Below are 19,968 nucleotides of genomic sequence, written 5' to 3'. Positions count from 1 at the left end.
CTAAGCACTTACTTGTCCAGGCTCTCTGCCACTGATCTGGGAGAGACAAAACCAGCATGATGTGAGCACTCAGAGACTTTACAGGTTAGAGAGTGAGACAAGCAAGGAAAGCCATCTGTGTGTGCCCAATAAAAAGCCCAGTAACAGAAGTACCTCCAGGGAACCAAGAGCACAGGAGAGAGGCACACACAGATGATCAGGGCAAGGGAAAAATTGGGAAGAGATCCCAGGAGTGGTGATTCCTAAGCCGGTTCTTCAAAAGATTTAATCAACAGATGGGCTAAATGTTGTGTACAAAGCAGAGGTCAGGGTGCACTAGGGGGTGTGAAAGGGTATGAGAAATGTGTTCACTCATGGAACCTTGGAATCTGCAGTCAGAGAAGGCAGAAAGTAAAATTTAAGTGAATTCACTATTCATAACTTAACATTTTACATCACATCATGACAGTGTCATGGATACAGATATGTTTTATTTGCCAGGTAGGAGTGGCGAAGTATCTTTGTTGCACATCCTAGAACTCTGCCATAATGAATTGAGTGAGGTCATCTTGTTGAAAGTTTACTGTAATGACTAAGATAAATCTGAGCAGTCACCTGGCCATGAGTCCTAGGGTCCAGCTTCATGATCCAGATCTGTGCTGGTCAGGCTGTGGTTTGATGCCATTTCATGGTTATCATCTGCTCTAGCTTAACTACTGATTGTGAGTTATTTTGGGTCCTATAACTTGCTGGGACCTCCAAAACAGCAGTACAAGTCTAGGGCTCTTGTGGGCACCTATTTCTTTTCTGATGTGAGTTTAGGCCAAGGGTTGTGCAGCCTGTAGGGGCAGAGTTGCCCTCAGAGTGCACTCAGTGGTACCACAGCTCTTGGGCCAATGGTGAGGTGGAAAACTGAGCCCAGGATTCCCAAGCTGAGCCCAAATCCTCAGATAGGCTGAAGGGTCCCAGGTTCGTGGTCCCTCTCAGATACCAGGAGAAGCCAAAGCAATCAATCTTTGGAGGAAATCTTCCCCTACTTAGACCTGTAGTATTCCTGTTTATAAGGTCAAGCAATGAGCTGACATCACCAACCATATAGGAAGGTCTCACTGAATGAGGGTCAACAAAAACAGCAAACAGTAGACATAAACCTCAAAGAACTGCAGATAATGAAATCGCCAGATAATGCAGGCAAGGGAATAGTTATGTATGAAGTATGTACAGAAATAAGACAAATCATAGCAATGAGAAAGCAATAAAGGACTATCAGGCATAGACAGGCAGGGTTTTTAAAGAACTTTTAGAAATGAAAAATAGAATTGTTGAAATAGAACTCAGTGGGTAGGTTAAATAGCAGATTAGACACTGCTGAAGAGAGCATTAATGTAGTGGAAGATACATCCAAGGAAATCGGATACCACCCAGACAAGGAGATGAAAAATCTAAAGGAAATGTGAAAGGATTTGTAAAGCAGAATAAGACGGTCTAGCGTGGGCCTGATGGGAGCCCCAGGAGAAGAAAGGGTGAAGGAGAGGACACCCAGTGAGGCCCTGCGATGACACGCCCCATGATTATGCAAATTCCAACTTTATCAGCAGCTGGCTGCCACAGCCCACCCAATCCCTACTCTCCAGCCAGGCCCAAGCTCTCATCTTGTGCAGGGTTGAGAATGGAGGTGAAGGTGAGGTCAGTCAGGGAGAGAGCAGCCAACCCCACCTGGGGAAGATGAGTATTTGCATCCCCAATTTTAACTGGCCCAATCTCCCCTTAATCAGGCTAACAAAATAATCAATGAAAAGAGAGGACACTGAATTCATTACCAATACACTGGAAGTTCCAGCCATCCTCAAGACCCAGAACCATCACCTTCAACACGTAAGCCACAAAGGACAACTGTAAAGTCGTGCCCATCAACAGCTGAGACACCTGGAGGGGCCTGGCATCCGTGCAGGCTCCTTTCATTCTTCACAAGGACGAGATTCTGCACTTTACGGGACTGAATTTTTTTGGCCCCCCCGTTTATAGTGTCCCTACAAGCTTTTCTTTATTTAATGAAAAGCATAAATCCACACATCTGGGAAGCATAATGTATATGAAGCAGCATAAATAAAGAGAAATCCACACCTAGATACAACACAGTGAAAGCACAGACCAGCAAGAGAGATCTTCACATCGTCCGAGAGAAAGGCTCAATCACCCACAAAGTAGCCACTGTCACACCATCGGCAGACTTCTCAAAGGAACACAGAGGTGGCAGCTGGCTTAGCCTCTTCGATGTGCTGGGAGGAAACACCTGTCACCCGAGAATTGCATGCCCAACAAAATTATTTTTCATAAAGAAGGTGAAAAAAGACTTTTAATATAAGATCATTTATCACTAAGGAACTTTCACTAAAACAACCTCTGAAGTTTATATTGCAAAGAGAAGGAAAATGATTGCAGAATGATGGCCTTAGATATGACACAGAGTGGTGAGCAAACAAAATGACCAATATGAATGAGGTCCAAACACTGTATAAAAGAATAATGTCGACTGAAGTACCAGACAATAGCATGTCCGCTAGAAGGGGGTGTAAATGTTCTAAGATCCTCCTACAGGTGGGAAGGGGCATAAGACCTTAATTTTAGACATTGATAAATATGTGTAGTATAATTTAATGTTGATTAGTAAATATAAGCTGTATACATTTCCAGTCCGATAGAAAAATGCAATCATTTAAAGTGAACAACTACTATCAGTTAAAAGCATGAGTTGGTAAAGAGAAAGATAAGAGAAGGACTGGGCAAATCATCACAGAGCGAGATGGCAGAATGTCCATGAGCACAATACGTCTAACGAGAGGAAACTTCCAGTTAAAAAATTAAGGTGGGTAAGAAGAGTCTGTTACTCAGAACCACAATGTGAATGAAGACAGGAGTAGGTGGAGGCATGAGCCCGCCAAGGGAGTGGAGTCCCATGTAGGCAGCCATAGAGATGAGAAGCCAGTGTGCACTGAGATGCGGGCAGCCGCTAATGAGCCGCCGGGAGTCTTGGGTCCGTCCCAGGAGCTAGTGAGCCACCTCCGAGACACGACAAGGAACTGACGTGCACTACAGACCCTCAAAAGCCAGTGTGCTCAAGGGCTCGAGTGCCAGTGAGCCTCGCCTGTGCCCACGGGCCTTCGTCACCCCTACGTGGTGGGAAGCTAGTCATTACCAGGCGCCTGAGGAACGTTTCTGATGTGCAAGCGAGAAATCAAACCAAAGGAAAAAGAGATGGTGCAGGAAATGCAGGAACGGTGAACAAAATGATGACTAGTGACCCGAGATCGAAAAGGAACTGCGCCCATTAAAAAAGAACAAATAGTATTTTAAAAGGAAAAATTCAAAACAAACCCTAGAAGTTAAATGGGATAGCCACAATTAAAAACAAATTAGCAAGTTGGTTGAGAGGTGAAGTGAGGAAATCTTTTTTTAAAAGAGGAAAAGGCGAAGAGGCAGGTGAGGTGGGAGACAGATTAGGACCAGCAGGCATTCCAGGAAAAACCAGAACGTGGTGGGAGTGGGACGGCCAGAGACCCCATCTGAGGCTCCCCAGGCCTGACAGACCCACATCGCCGCAGTGGAAGCACCTGTCAGCTCCCCACAGTGACAGCACGCACGACGCTGCGTGGTGCCCCTGGCCACGGGGAGGCCCAGCAAGTGCCCGCGTGGCGGACCACACAGGGGTGAGGAGGCCTGGGGAAGACTTCTTCACAGCCGTGTCACACATAGAAGACAGTGGAACGAAACTCTAACAGTTACACGAGAAGGTAATTTGCAGCCTAAAAGTTGGCACATATTCAAATCATCAGGCGTGATGGCAGTAGTAGAATGGTATTTTCAGATATGCAAGTTCACCAAAAATGTTTCATGACTTCTTGTGGAAGTGTTCTTCAGGAGACGCAGAGAGGAGATCTAAACAAGTGAGTAACTGAGAAAGAGGAACAAGAAGACTCCAGTAGACAGGGGTCCACACCAGGACACCAAAGACCCGCCCAGGATGCGCAGACAGTCTCTGTCTCTTGGGAGGAGATGCAGAGGTCTGTGACCAGTTTTAGTTTCCCACAGCACACCCTGTGGCACAATTATTTACTGTCTTTCCACACACAAAATACACTTACCCCTTTTATGGCTCCCAAAAGTCTCAACCAACTGCCATAGCAGGCACAAAGCCTAATCAACATCTCATGATTTTCATCAGGTCTGGAAGTAGAGGCGAGGCCTCTTGAGCCAGAGACCTGTCAATGAAAAAGAAAAATTATCTGACCCCTCGCAAGAGAATTTTAAGACCCCTCCCATCCCATGGCCCCCTCGAGCTACAGAACCTGGAGGGAGAGCCTGGCCATGGGCACTTGGCAGCCCTGCTGTCCTGTCTGTTCAGCATGTCTGATGGGTCCCTGCCCAGAGGGGACAGAGTGTGGACGTGGGTGTGGCACACAGGTCTCTCACAGACGATCAGACCCTTCCCTGAGTCAGGGCTTGGAGTCCACCCTCTTTAGGGCCCCCCTCTGCCGGTGCCAACACCCTGCACACCCTTAGGCAGGTTCCACAGGGGGGCACAGAGGGGAACACAGCACGGCCTGGCTCCTGGGCAGGCAGCCAGGTGGCATAGCCCCCCACCCGTCTCTCTGAAGAAAGCGTGAGAGGCACCTCAAGACTCAGCAGCTGGTGGAGGGGACACGCCTCAAAGGACGGGCCATGGGTGTCGGCGACCTTCTGTATAATGGCAACAAATGCTTGCACAAGCATTTCATTGCACAAAATGCCCAATATTGCTTTAATAGTGAAAAAAACACAAAGTAAGTCGCAATGAGGCAGAGACGTGTACTCAGAATTCAAGGTCTTCACTTGCCGAGTCAGGAGCCCACGCAAACTGCTCCCTGCACATCTTGTGGATCTTCTCCGCAGACTGCCGAGCCTCTCAAACCTGCAGAGAAGACCAGGGTTCTCAGGAAGAGCCCAGGACACGGGTCAGGACACCAGGGCCCCCAGGACCTGCTCCTCCTGCCCCACAGCATAGCTACCCCTCCACGGGTGCAGAGGGACCTGCTGGGGCCAGCTTCCCCAGTGTAGCCCTAGGCAGCCAGCATGTGGGGCTCACAGGCGACCCGGCCATGTTCACACCCAGCAAGCAGGCTGAGTGCCCCCTGGCTGGGTGGATGCAGGCAGCTTCATGCTCACGGTCACCCTATGACACTGGGCTCCATTTCCCAGAGCTCTTGGGGAGGTAGGACACATGCCAGGGGACTTGGCATCAGACAGTCCTAGGAAGGACCTATGATGACCACGGAGGCACAGGGGGCCAAGCTGGGGCCCACGAAGCAGGTGACACTGATCTGGGGGTCCAGGCAGCTGAGCTCTCCTCCCCGTCTGGAGCCTGCATGCTCAGTATCATGAGCTGTTCCTTCAGCTTCTTCAGCAGCTCCCCCCTCTTCTCAGCAGTCTGGCAGAGTAGGGGAGGGCCACACTTCCTGACCTGGCCCCCACCTGCCCACCCCAGAGAGGAGGGAGAAGCCCCAGGAGGCAGGAACCCTGCCTGCGCCACCGAAGAGCCCGCAGCAGGATGAAGGCAGAGTCATTCTGGCCCAGACTTCACAGAAAGGGGAAGTGTGGACATCTGAAACGCGACAGGCAAAGGCCATAGCCAGAGAGAGAAGGAGCAAACAGAAGAGCCTTTCCATGCCCGAGAAGATGCTCAGCTCTGTTCCACTTTTTTCTTCTTCTTCTTTTTTTTTTTTTTTTTTTGGTGGGCAGCAAAGCAAGTTTATTGAATGATAGTAAAGGGATAGTACAAAGCTCCAGAAGGGAAGGGGACCCAAGAGGGTTGCCCTCTGTTCACCTTTTATTTTTTTTAATTTATTATTTTTTAGGATTTTATTTATTTGAGAGAATGACAGAGAGGATGAGCAGGGGGAGGATCAGAGGGAGAGAGAGAAGCAGACCCCCTGCTGAGCAGGGAGCCCGATGCCGGACTCGATCCCAGGACCCTGGGATCATGACCTGAACCGAAGGCAGATGCCCAACCATCTGAGCCACCCAGGCGCCCTGTCTATTCACCTTTTAAAAGAAAGTCAAATGCATCAAAACCGAGGCCTGCTTTCCTGCCTCCACAGGCCTTGGTGACGCTGGGCGGACCGAGGCCCCGGGACGGCTCGGGGCAGACGACAGCAGTGCACGTGGGCTGCAGCCCCCGTCCTCCTCCAGGAACGCAGGCCCCAGCTCCACCCGCACACGGGCGCAGGCGCACGTGCTGCTGCACCGGCCAGAGCAACCCCAAGAGCTGCTGCGGCCGCTCGGCTGGAAAAGCAGGCATCTATCCCCAGGGGTCAAGAGGCATGAGCTCCGTGTGCAGGGGCCGCTGGGAACAGCTGCAGCGAAGACGCCAGGGGCCTGAGGGCAGAGGGAGGACAGAAGATGCTGGGCCGCTGCTTCTGGAGAAGAGGAGGGGAGCGGGGAGAGCAGGTGGGGGACACACACCAGAAGCTCCCCAGCAGCTGCCTCTGGGGATTCAGGGTCGGGAGGTGCAGCCTTGTTCTTCACTGAAGGGGAATATTCTTTGATCTAAATGTTTGACTTTCCTCATACACACACCCCACTACTAAAAACTCCCCTCTGGGGCGCCTGGGGGGCTCTGTCGGTTAGGCGTCTGACTCTTGGTTCCAGCTCAGGTCGTGATCTCGGGGTTGTGGGATCGAGCCCCGCGTTGGGCTCCACGCTCAGCGGGCAGTCTGCTTGAGATTCTCTCTCCCTCTGCTGTCCACCCCCAAAATAAAGAAATAAACCTTGAAAAAATAAAAAATAATAAAAACTCTCCTCTGCGCCTGAGGACACCCGTCACAATGAGGAAGCTTCCAGGACAACAGCCACAGCAATGAAGCATAAAGGGAATTCTCCAGTACAGAAAGGGTGAGGCCAGCGAACCGGGACAACTGTGCTGACAAGTCAGGTGACCCAGGTGAGATGGACAAGCTCCTGGAAGATGCGAACCACCACCCTGACCCAGGAAAGTGGAAAATGTGAATAGGCCTGTAACAAGTACAGAACGTGAACCAGTAAGTTCAAACTTCCCACAAGAAAAACGCAGGCCCAAAGGACTTCACTGATGAATCCCACCAAAGAAGAAAATGAACATCAATTCTTCACAAATTTTCACAAAACAGAAAAGGAGGGAACACTCCAACTCTTAGAAGAGCATTACTCTGATACTGAAACTAAAGACATCACAAGAAGACCACAGACAGGTCTCCACTGTAAATACAGAAGCAGAAATCCTCCACACAGCACTAGTAAAACAATCCAACAATATGCAAAAAAGGTTCTACACCATGACCAGGTAGGATGCATCCCAGGGACGCAAGAATGGCTCACCACCCAACAATTAATGGAATATACTCTATCAGTAGGAAAAAGACAGAAACACACGTTCATCTCAAGAGATGCAGAAAAAGCATCGAGTGTATGCAGAACACCTGCTTTCCTTCTGGTTGTCCAGAGGGTAGGTGTGTGCCAGGCAGAGGGCCCCTATGTGCCCAGCCCCTGATCTCCCTGGGCCCCGAATCTCCAAGGAGTGTCCTGCGGACGACGTGCCTCGTGGGTGCCACAGATCACTGGGGAGGGGAATTCAGCATGTCCTGCATGGCTCTGCAAGCCCATGCATCTTTTCCCTTCGCTCATTTTACTCTGTACCCTTTTGCTGTACAAAGTCAGAGGGGTGATTCTGTGCCAAGTCCTTGGGTCCCACAGAATCACTAAACTTAGGGGTGGTCTTGGGGACCCTCGACAGGGTTGCTGTTAAGAGTGGGATTCCCCAGCACTCAGACTCACCGGCTGGTGGCCAGAGCATTATTCTGAAAAGGAAGGATGTGGGGTGGGGCAGGACACAGTGTTGGTGCCCGGATGGCCATCAAGTCGTCCACAGTGTGAAAGACCAGTGGAACCGCCATCTGTTGTGAGTTACCCGGGGATCTGGAAATGACAGATCCAATCCCAAGACAGTGGGCTTGGATCCTCGGGCTGCTCTGGCCACACCGTCTCACGGGAGGGAGACATGCAGCACAGGTGATGCTCGGGGCTTCTCTTCTACAGGTGGGAGCAGCAGCCCCCAAATTCCCAAGAGTGAGTTTTGGATGGGGCAAAAATGTTAAAAGTTCACATTGCTCTCCCCTCCAGGTGGGAGGGGAAAATGTCAGATTAGTTCCCTGGCCTGGAACCAAGTGGCAGATTCACAGCTGCTGTGCGCTCCCAACTTCCTATTCCAGCTCGATCTTCCCAGAAGCCGGACGTTAGCCTGGGAGGACTGTCACCATCGGGGCTGAGAGCAAACTCGCAGCAAGTAAACATGGAATTTCTGTGATGAGTTTCTATTGTGGCTACTGCATCCACACGTATAGTAAAAAAATTGATTCAAAATGTTAAATGCTTATAATTTCATAAACGCTAGAGGGATCATCCCAATCAGAAAAAGCGCCAAGAAAACGCATTAGTGGACCACGGCAGCCTTGCCTTGTGCAGCCAGTGGGAGGGTCAGAATTTAAACTCTGAATCCTGGAAACACCAGAGTCCCTAAATGATGGCTTTTTACCGTGATGTCGCCTACTGGAGTCTCTGGGAAAGCAGGCACTGCCCTCAGATAGGGACGCGCCCTGGAGTCTGACATGCTGCTGGAGCAACTAACAAGCTCTCAGTGGTGACTTTGAGCAGGTCAGGTTCTGAGCTTCGGACAGAGGCACTCCTCAGGGCTGGGGAGCACCATGCTGCTGCGGAAGGAAGCCTCGGTCTGCGTGGAATCCTGAAGGCACAGCTTGGACACGCCTGCCAGGGGTGCTAAACTGCACAAACATCAGGGCTGCCAGCTGGACCAGCAAGGTTACCTGCAGGAGCCCACGGGGAAAGTTCCGGAGCGGCCGACAGAAATCAAGTGTGCGTGTGTGTGTGTGTGACACACTGAATGCATTCCCGCGTGAGTCTTTTTTTTTAAGATTTCTTTTATTTACTTATTTATTTGACAGAGATAGAGAGAAAGAGAGAGAGAGAGAGCACGGAGGCAGAGGGAGAGGGAGAAGCGGGCTCCCCACTGAGCCCGGAGCCCAATGCGGGGCTCGATCCCAGGACCCCGGGATCATGACCTGAGCTGAAGGCAGTCACTTAACCAACTGAGCCCCCAAGGTTCCCCAACCAATTGCATTTTTTTTAAGATTTCATTTATTTGAGAGAGAGAGCACAAGCAGGGGGCAGGAGAAGAGGGAGAAGCAGGTTCCCTGCTGAGCCAGGAGCCCGACACGGGACTCAATCCCAGGACCCCAGGATCATGACCTGAGCTGAAGGCAGACGCTCAACCATCTGAGCCACCCAGGCGTCCCTCCCATGTGTGAGTCTTGCACACCTGCAGGTGGGCTCATCACCCCCCCAATACACACACACACACACACACACACACGCGTGCGTGAGGCTCAGCCCTTGACCTAACACTTTCCAGGTAAGAGCGATCTGCAGGGGTGGAGGGAGCACCTCACCCCTCCATCTCTTGGAGGCCCCTGTGGCACACGCCCAGGGGGCGGGTGACTGTCCCACACAGCCGAGCTTGGCTCCGCTGCTCGCTGGGTCATCAGAAGAAAAGAGACCCACACATATTTAGATATAAAGCCATTTAGAACTTCTGTGGAGATTCAGCACTCTGTCCTACCCCATCCCTGGAAATGTTTGCGGAAATGCTTTTGTCCCCTGGGCACAAAACCCAGACGAAAGCTCTGGACACATGAAGAAATGTAAAGTCATGATGACTGAATGTGAGCTCCAAATCTGAGACAATGAAGAAAACCCTGAGATGCTGCTGGGGGGGGGGGTGTGTGTGCCTAGTGAGCTGCACCTGAATTATCTGCACTGGCCTGCCATCCCAGGGCTCCAGGAGAGGACCCTGAAGGTTACACCTGGCTTCTCTGAGTTTCAGGCCTTTTCCCTTTGCCTGGAACCAAGCTTAGGGGCGCCAGGTCCTGGGAGGCCTCCTAGTGAATCACTGAACTGGGGTGGTCTTGGGGACCCCAACAGAGCTAGCAGTGAACAACCCAAAAAATGAGATCAAGAAAATTCCATTTACAACAGCAGCAAAAAATAAAACACTTACAAATAAATCTAACCCAAAAAAGGTACAAAACTTGTATTCCAAAACTTTGTTGAAAGAAATTAATATTTATTTAAATAAATAAATATCTGGAAAGATAGCCTAGTGTTCACAGGCTGGAAGGCTTGACTTTGTTAAGAAGACAATACTTCCCAAACAGATCTACAGACTCAGTGCAATCCCTATCAGAATCCCAGCTGTCTGAACCCTCAAATTCAGGTCAAATTTCAAGGGACCCTGCATAGCCAAAAGAATCCTTAAAGAGAAAACCAGAGTTGGAGAACTTGCACTTCTCGATCCAAAACTTGGAAGAATTAGGACTGAGTGGCCCTGGCACGAGGACAGACACACAGATAAACACAAACAGAACCGGGAGTCCAGAAGTAACCCAGCCACCAGCAGTCACTGGCCTTGGTCGGGGGCCACAGCCCTCTGTGGGGAGAGGAGAGTCTTTCCAGCAAACGGGGCCAGGACAGTTGCACATCCACGTGCAAAAGAAGGAAGCTGGACCCCTACCTCACACCACATACACAAACACGTAAGCACAGAAAGAACGCCCATTAGCCAGTGGGGAAATGCAAATCAAGCCTACAGTGAAATACCGCCTCATGCCCACTAGGCTAGCACTCCACGTTCTCTCCAACACTTCACTTATTCCCTCCCCTCCCACTTTTTTTTTTGTTATAGCAGGTGCACCAACTGTGCTGAGAGGCAGGGACGGACAAGGCACAAGGTGGGGCTGTGTGGCCGCAAGGCTGACACAATGGGGAAGGGGGTGCAGAGGCGCCCCGGGATGCCCCAGGCCACAGCCAGGAGCAGCAGGCCCTGCAGGGAAGGCACGGCGACCATGCTTGGGGTCCAGCAGGCCACTGAGTGGAACTGTGCACATCCCTGACCCTTCCCCCGATGGTCCCCTTGGGTTAGCAGGCTCCACTCCTTCCCTGGACACTGGCCACATGGCATCCTCCCCCCAGCCAAGCAGCACACAACCAGGGCATCTTCTTCGTCGGACAGCTGGGGACACACTCACCTCTGGTCCGCGCCCACAGCTGCTCCCACAGAGGGATGCTGGCCTTGTAGGCACAGAGCTCTTTGGCAGTCAGGCCATACAGCAAGTGCTGAAGGAGCTTGTTCAGGGTGACGGTCTGAACGCCAGCCAACAGGGCAACAGATGTGTGTTTACACAGCGGAAGACACCAGCAGTGACCAGCAAGCCGGGGACAGGCCTGGGAATGCTCCTTCTCGGGCTGGAGCCGGTGGGTGCACACGTATGGAAAATCTGAGCCGTATGCCACGGTAAGTGCAGACTCCCGCAGAACTCAGTGTTTTTCATGAAAAAGGAAAGAAAAACCTCACAGAGCACCTTATGTTCAAAGAGCTTGCCACCTAACGTTGCTGTTCCCTGGGGGCCAGCAAAGGCCCCTCCCAGCCTCCCGCACCCGCCTCCCTGCAGCCACGCGGTCCTCGCGGGTGCGCGAGGCACGGTCTGGGCAGCTCCACACCCTCCCCCTGCTTCTCCAACACTCCTGGAAGACCGGGGACCGGGCAGGGAAACGTCTAAAGAGCACTCGGCCATGTGGAAAAAACAGGGTGGCCGCTGAGGGCCCAACCGGGCCACGAGAGGCAGCAGCCGACAGCAGCTCAGCCCTGGTGTGGCGCGTCCAAGCCAGCTGCCATGGCCACCTGCCACAGCCGCCTGCCACGGCCACCTGTGGCACCTCCCTCCGCCAGTCACTGAAGAAGTTATTTTGGAAAACTTTTTTTTTTTAAGATTTTATTTATTAGAGAGAGAGCACAAGCAGGGGTAGGGACAGAGGGAGAAGGAGAAGCAGACCCCCACTGAGCAGGGAGCCTAAAATGGGACTCGATCCCAGGACCCCAAGATCATGACCCGAGCTGAAGCCAACGCTCAGCTGACAGAGCCACCCAGGCGCCCCTGGAAAACTTCTTTTGTTGTATATTCATGATCCAGTGATTTCCCATAAAATGTGGCAACCTCCCCAGCAGCTCAGCACAGAGCACACCCAGGCTCATTGTCGTTGTCGGGGACACAAGCCCGCCCGCACACCCCCTGCAACCCTCACCCCTGCCACCAGTTCTCCAGGTCTCACTAACACCTAGTGGTACACAGCTTGCAGGTGCAGCGGCTGGATCCCAGACCCAGGCACCCCCGGCCTGGGGGTGGGAGGGTGGGGTGGGGTGGGGTGGTCACCAGTCCAGAGTGAGCCATGCAGCCACTGGCTGGACGCACACTAGACATGACCTGGTACCAGCTGTGTTCACGGTCTGCACAATCTCTCTCCCGTCGTCCTTCTAAAACCAGGAAGTGCATTCTAGCTCGGGCCCTGTTCCATCATCAGGATCCTGAAGCCACTGTGTTTTCAAATTCAGACTACACAGGTTTTATAAATGACAGTGTGGCAGGTAAAGGCTGTAAGATCTCCGAACAGATGCAGAAAAGGGACCTGACAAAATCCAACACCTCTCATGATAAAAATAAACACACTCAACAAACACAAGAGCACACACAACAGAATGAGATAAAAGGCATCCAAACCAGAAAGGGAGAAGTAAACGGTCTCTTTCCAGATGGTGTGATTGTGTAGCTAGAAAACCCAAAAACATCTACAGAATTACTAGAGCTAGTAAGTGAATGCAACCCAGCTGCAGATACAAGGTCAACACACTAAGTCAGTTTAGTGTCTTCACACCTACAACAACCCAAGAAGAAAATCAGGAACCGACTTCATTTGCAACAGCACCAAAAAAAAAAAAAAAAAAAAAAATCTAGAAATGCATTTGACCAAGGAAGTGAGAGACTTGCACACTGAAAGCTACAAAACACTGCTGAAAGAAATTAAAGAAGATCTAAATAAATGGAAGTTCATCCCATGTTTGTGGGGCGGGGACTTCATTGCGCCAAGATGGCAGTATTCCCCAAAGTGATCTGCAGATATAAGCCCCGTCCCCACCAAAATCCCAAAATCCTTGCGGAAACTGACAACTCAATTCTAAAATTCACACAAAAATTCAAGATACCGGGGCGCCTGGGTGGCTCAGTCATTAAGCATCTGCCTTCGGCTCAGGTCATGGTCCCAGGGTCCCAGGATCGAGTCCCGCATCGGACTCCCTGCTCCGCGGGAAGCCTGCTTCTCCCTCTCCCACTCCCCCTGCTTGTGTTCTCTCTCTCTTTGTCAAAATAAATAAATAAAATCTTAAAAAAAAATACAAGATACCCAGAGTAGCCAAAATAGTCTTGAAAGAGAAAAACAAAGTTGGAGGACTCACACATCCCGATTAAAAAACGCTTCATCAAGCTTCAGTAATCCAGACGGCGTGGTGCTGGCGCCAGGACATGCACAGGGGAACAGAGCGAAGCTGACCGTCCAGAGATCGGCTCCCCCAGCGACAGCCGCCGACTCCCCCCAGGGCGGCAAGGCACTCCACAGGGAAAAGGCGTCGTTTCCACAAGTGCGGGTGGACTCTCCACTGCGAAGAAGCGGAACAGCCTTCACAAAACTCACTCAAAACTCATCAAAGTCCTCAAGCTAGAACGATTGCACTCGTAGAAGAAAACGCAGGTGCACATCTTCATGAGCAGTTTTCAAGTATGACAGCAAAAGATCAAAGATCCAACAGCTCCATTACACTCCTCCAAACGTAAACCTTTGTGCTCCACACGATGCCATCAGAAGCCACAGAAAGAGACAAAATGTTTGCAAATCATTTAAGAACATATAAAACACCATTACACCTCAACAATGATGACAAATGGCCTAATTAAAAATGGGCATTTTTAGTGAAGTTAAATTTTTAAATGAATTTTTAAATTTTTAATGAAGTTTTAATGAAACGGACATTTCTCTGAAGAAGATGAACACAGGGCCAGCAAGCACATGTAAAGATCAACATCTTGGGGCACCTGCGAGGCTCCGTGAGTTAAGAACCAACTCTTGATTTCTGCTCAGGTCATAATCTCAGGGGTGAGATGGAGCCCTGCTCAGGATTCTCTCTCTCCCTCTGCCTCCCCTCCCCCCACCCCCACTCGCTCACGAGCACGCTCTCTAAAAAATAAATAAATCTTTATTTTTTAAATTTTTTTTAAAGATTTTATTTATTTATTTGACAGAGAGACAGCGAGAGAGGGAACACAAGCAGGGGCAGAGGCAGAGGGAGAAGCAGGCTTCCCGCGGAGCAGGGAGCCCGATGCGGGACTCGATGCGGGACTCGATGCGGGACTCGATGCGGGACTCGATCCTGGGACCCTGGGACCATGACCTGAGCCGAAGGCATAAGCTTAACGACTGAGCCACCCAGGTGCCCCCAAAATAAATCTTTAAAAAAAAAAATAAAGATGAGCGTCGGATGTCTGCCGATGTCTGCTCCTTAGTGGCCACGTGATCTTCAGCAAGCACTAAACTTGTCCGTACCCTGGCCTCCTCAGGCTCTGAAAGAGGCCAACAGTACCCACCTCTCCGAGGACGGGCCAGAAGCCGTGCAGCCGCAGAACACACGCATCATCAGTGACGGCCCACTGTACCCACAAAACCCACATTTGGGGCGCCTGGGGGCGCTCAGTCGGTTGAGATTCTGATTCTCGGTTTCTGCTCAGGTCATGATCTCAAGGTGGGGGGATCAAGTCTTGCCCGAGCTTCATGCTCCGCGTGGAGTCTGCTTCAGACTCTTTCTCTCTCTAAAATACATTTTTTTTTAATCTTAAAAAAACAACAAAAAAACACCCACATTTCAAAAGCTGCCCCTGCACCAGAACATCCTGGAGTTATCTCCCAGCCCTCCCCACCCACTCCCTGGGCGGGGGGAGCTGGACGGGGAGGGGGGTAGGTGCCGTGGAGGCACACTATCTCCACCGCCTTGCCCCTCCCCAACCCCTCAGACCTTCCCAGCCTCTGCCCTGCCCCCTCCGCCCCACCCCACCTCCACCTCCACCTCCACCTCCACCTCCACCGGCCTCCGCCCCGCCCCTCCACCACGCTCCACCGCCCCGCCCCTCCCCACCTCCGCCCGCCTCCGCCCCGCCTGCGCCTGGCTCCGCCCTGCCCCTCCTCCCCCGCCCCCCGCCCCGCCCCGCCCCGCCTCCCCCGCTCCGTCCGGGTTCCGAGCTTCCCAGCGCCCACGCCGCACGGCCTCCTTCGCGTCCCCTCCGCGTCCCCTCCGCGTCCGGACTCTCCGGCTCCCTTCCCGCCTGCTGCGTCCGCCTTCCTTTCCTGGGCTTTCGTGGAAACTCCCAACGGGGCACGTTACCCTGTGCCTTCCCCCGACTGCGGCGCCAGCACCTCGGCCCGCAGCTTCGGCTCCGGTAGTGCCTTCCATCCACGCGCCTCCTGCCCGATCGCGTCGCCTCGGCCTCCTGTCCGCGGACGCTTCCCGCCTTTGGCTGCAGCCAGCTCCTTGCGGCCCGACGCGGCCGCGCCTCCTCCACGCCGCCCTCCGCGCCGGCCCTTCTCTGGGGCACGCTCCGCCTCGAGCCCTCCGGCCTGTTCCTTTCCGATGTGTTTCCTTTATTTCTCTTCTGTTTGCTTTTCATGTTCACCCCGTCCTTTCCCTGCGTAGCGTCCACTTGCTGGTTGTCTCCCCTCCGAGGGCCCCGTCCTCAGGGACCACCTCGCGTCCACTGAGGGCCATCTTCACCTCGTCCCCAGAACAGAGCGAACACACCACCAGAGGCCACGACGCGGCGGCGGCCACCCGCTGGAGCTCACGGGGAGGGGCGAGGGTCCAGAACGCTCAGGCCAGCCTGTAGCACCGCCGCTGGGACCCCAGGCTGTTTCTGCGGCCTCTGAAATGGCTTGTCCTTCTCGGGAGTGGAACCCTGGGCAGCGCTCCCGCGGCCAGACCTCCGGCTTCCGTCTCCCCCCCGCCCCCCAGACTCCCCCAGCCCAGCCCCAAACACCAGCCCCCCCCAGGCTCCACCCATTTACTTCACAAAAAATCCCTACTAGAAATTTAGGCACTAGGTTCATGCCCTGCAAGAATAAACATCATGCCCCCAGCGGGTCATGAGAATCACACTTTCGGATGCATTCACGCCTCTTCTTCTTGGATGGCTTTTCATGGTTACTCATTTTCACTGGCCTGGTGACCTCTGCATATCTATAACAAAAACTTATACATAAATATGTAAATCTGCTGCTCACTTAAAAAGCCTGCCACTTTAAAAAACAGCGAAAGATTCAAAATCTTGTAGAAGTCTCCGATCTTTCCAGGGACTTTTTTCTCTTTCTATATAGCTATATGCCTGACAGCAAACCTGCGAGCGGGGCAGCGAGGGCGCACCGCTCCGGTCTAGGCGGAGAGCTGGAAGCCGCGGGAGCACGTGGGGCCACCGCGGCAGCCCTCCTGCGGCCTCGGCAGAGCCGGCCCTCTCACTTCTCCCACCACTTTAGGAACACGGTCCTTCACAAAGAAATTACCAGGGTGAGAAAATACATACAGAAACAAAACACAAACTAAACAGACAGGACCCAAGGTAGTGGCCTGAGCAGGAGCCGCGGACTGCCACCTCAGCCACCCCGACAGCCGGGCCCCAGGCACGAGGACTGGGGCCTAGCAGAGCCCGGCACACCACTCCTCAGCTCACCGCACAGCTCACTGGACACCCACAGGGAATCCACATCACACGTACGGGGACCAGTGAGAAGGACAGAAAACAGCCTGCGTCGTCAAGGATGCAGAGTATGCGGCCGGGAGGCATAGTCCCCCTCTGGGACATGGGCGACCATTCCCCGATAAGGTGGACACAGACTTCCATAGGACCCAGCGGTTCCACTTACAGCCGTTCCCGTAAATACGTGCGCGTGAATGTTCACAGCAGTAATATGAACAACCGGCTGGAGGTGGGAACGATCCAGACCATCAACACACAAACGGACGAGCAGAAGGTGCTAATATTCATCCAGTGGAATACGCTCCCCTGTAAGAAGGAACTGAGTATCATCATAGGCTACAGGGACACAAAAGGACAAATATCGAGTGATGCCCTTACATGAAATATCCAGAACAGGCCAATCCGTAGAAACAGAAAGCTGGTCAAAGGTTGTCAGGAGCTGGGAGGAGAGGGAAACAGGAGTACGGCTTTCCTTTTGGGGTGATATGGGGTTCTGGAAGCCGGTACAGGTGGTGGTAGCACAAGGCTGTGAATGCACTTCTTGCCACGGAACTGCGTACTTTAAAGTGGTTCAAGTGATGACTTTTCTATTATGTAAGTTTTATCACAATTAAAAGAAACACAATATAAAAGCTTCTGTAACTTTCTGACATTTTCCAGGAGAGCAAATGAAGATTTGGAACGGAACATCAGGCACAGAGAGAAACCCTGCCCCGGCGCACAGCACGAGGCCAACACGGCTGGCCCAGAATCCGCGCCACACGTTTCCGGCTGGCTGGCCACGCAGCTCCGCACAATGTCGGCAACGGTTAACGTTTGGGTCACGTCATCATAACAGTCCCAGTTTCTGCGACCTGAACAGATCAGCCACCTGGAACGTGTGGGTCTCTGTCCGCACATGCCTACCTGGAGGAGGCGAGCGCCCACCTCACGGCAGGGACACAGAAGCCGCCAGTGGCCTGCCACAGAAGGGAGCAGCCCGGCTCCCCAGTCTCTCCCCCGAGACCACAGAAAACTAGTAAACACCACTGGATGTTGCGCAGAGAAAACATCAAATGAAACAAGTCACACATCCCAGGGCACTTCATTCAAAAGGGGAAATATATTCAGAACAGAAGCCAAGCTACCGGATTCTAAAACTCACATCCCAGTCACTGTGAAGTGAAAAGCAAATCCCGTGGTCGAGACCTGGGACACTCACAGCGCCAAACGTCTCAAAAGCAGACCCCACCACGGTCTTTTCCATCAGGTGTCTTCTTTCTTGCCCTGGACAAAGGCAGCTATTCACACGATCATCTGATACAAGAACGGGGCACAGAACGGGAGAGGGAAAGACGGGTCAGGGACAACCATCTACCTCCCGCCTTGTCAACCATGTTTGATTTTAGTCTTTGAAAGACATGTAGTTACGTTGATTGTTACCAAACTCACAATTATTTCTGGGAAAATCATTTATTTAAAACAAAAACAAAGCAAAGGAAAAAGAAATGAAAGGACCATGGTAGCTAAGAGAGCGTGCGATCAGGCCGTTAGCCTTCTGTCTCCGTTCCAGTTTGCCTGGATTCTTACTTCTGCCCGAGTCAAAGCAAAGACTGGCTAAACACAGGAGGGCAGGTCCCAACTCCATGGCCAAGGCCAGACCACGGACCACCCCACTGCGCTCACCTCACTTCCTCCCATCCGTTACCTCCCCTCCTCCACAGAGATGGGGACTGAGAACAAACCTTACCCGGTAAGTACTTTACATGAACACAAAGTACATACTTCCACATTAACAAGATGACATGCAAATTAAGAAATGCTCAGGGGTTAAAAAAAAAATGAAGAATAGAATGCAACATACTGAAGACTGTGGCTTTAAAAATGAAACACTGACAGCACATAAAAGACTCAAACCTGCTGTTCTCCACATCTTCTTGGATTTTCTTTTGGTTTGGTTCCTTCGCTTTCTATTTCTTTGAGTTTCTAGCTTCATGGGCTCAGTACTCTCTTCTTCCTTTAATCAAAGAAATGTTTCAATGTGACTCCCAAGGGGAGAAAGGCAAAGCCGACGTTGAAACAATGTCTTTGATGGGAAGAAACACAAACTGCACAGAGAAGTGATAAGATCACCCCTTCCTCTCCTTCTCCAGTCTGATGGCCACGGCCTTGCTCCACACCACCAGTGTCTGTCTGCGGACACACACTCCCCCCATCCCACTCTCCACACTGCCGGCAGGGCTCAGTTAGGTTAAGCGATTACAAGAGCGCACAAGTGCTGAACAAAAATTGCAACCCACCCAGCAAAGGCCACTTCTTCTTCCCAAAAGTATCCTATTATCTCATGAGGGCAACTTTATCTTTCACCAAGAACTGCTTCAAATCAGACACTTGACCACCTCCCACGACACCTCCCTTATCTGTAACTGCATATCCCTGATTTTAAGAAAACACAGGGGCCTGGGCAGCATCATGGAAGACCCCGGGGCCAGCAGCAGGTCAGCTCTGAAGGTGAGCCTCGACCCACGTGGCAGCCTGTCATGCCAGGAGCTGACGGTGCAGCCAGCTGAGTCCACACCTAAAACACAGCAGCAGCTAACTCAGCCCACAGCCAAGAGAAAAGGCACACTGTCCATGAGGTCTGTGCTGGACCTGACGGCCCACAGATGGTATTCATTCTTGACCCCATTATCACTCTATTATTAGTCTCTCTAGGAACAGTTTCCAGTAACAGGTCCTGAGCATTTTCCTGGGTTTTATATGTCATCATGCTTGTATTAAGTACTACAACCAGGTATTGGGAATGCAGGTATGGACTCCACCGAAAAGAGCCCGTTTGCAAACTCTAGCTGAGTACTTAAGCTTTAGAAGCGTCAGACCAGAAGAACAAGGACAAAACCCTGTAAACTCAAGGTGTTACAAGATTACAGGGCGTTACTAGCGAGGTGACAAGGAGGAGGAAGGCACGTGGGGAGTCAGGAATGAGGGGCCGGGAAGACCAGCTCCCTAAGGTTAGCGGGAGTTGGACAGGCAGGGTCCAGGGCAGGAAGCCCCTTAGGGTGGAGGAAGGGGGCATGGGGTGGGTAAGTCGGCGTCCCTGGGGAGGGGAAACCCTGGGGACGGAGCGGGACTCCCCCAACCCTGGGGCTGGTGCAGGTGCTCTCCCTGGGCTGCAGGTGTGGTCCCTGCCCCTCTCTCCCCGCACAGGGGCAAGGTCTGGAGCAGGAGGGGGGCAGGGACAGTCTTG

This window comes from Eumetopias jubatus, unplaced genomic scaffold, assembly GCF_037043125.1.
Source record: "Eumetopias jubatus isolate StellerSeaLion01/CBP00866 unplaced genomic scaffold, mEumJub1_p1.0 scaffold_4, whole genome shotgun sequence".
Classification (NCBI taxonomy): Eukaryota; Metazoa; Chordata; class Mammalia; order Carnivora; family Otariidae; genus Eumetopias; species Eumetopias jubatus.
Note: the sequence above shows the minus strand (reverse complement) of the source record.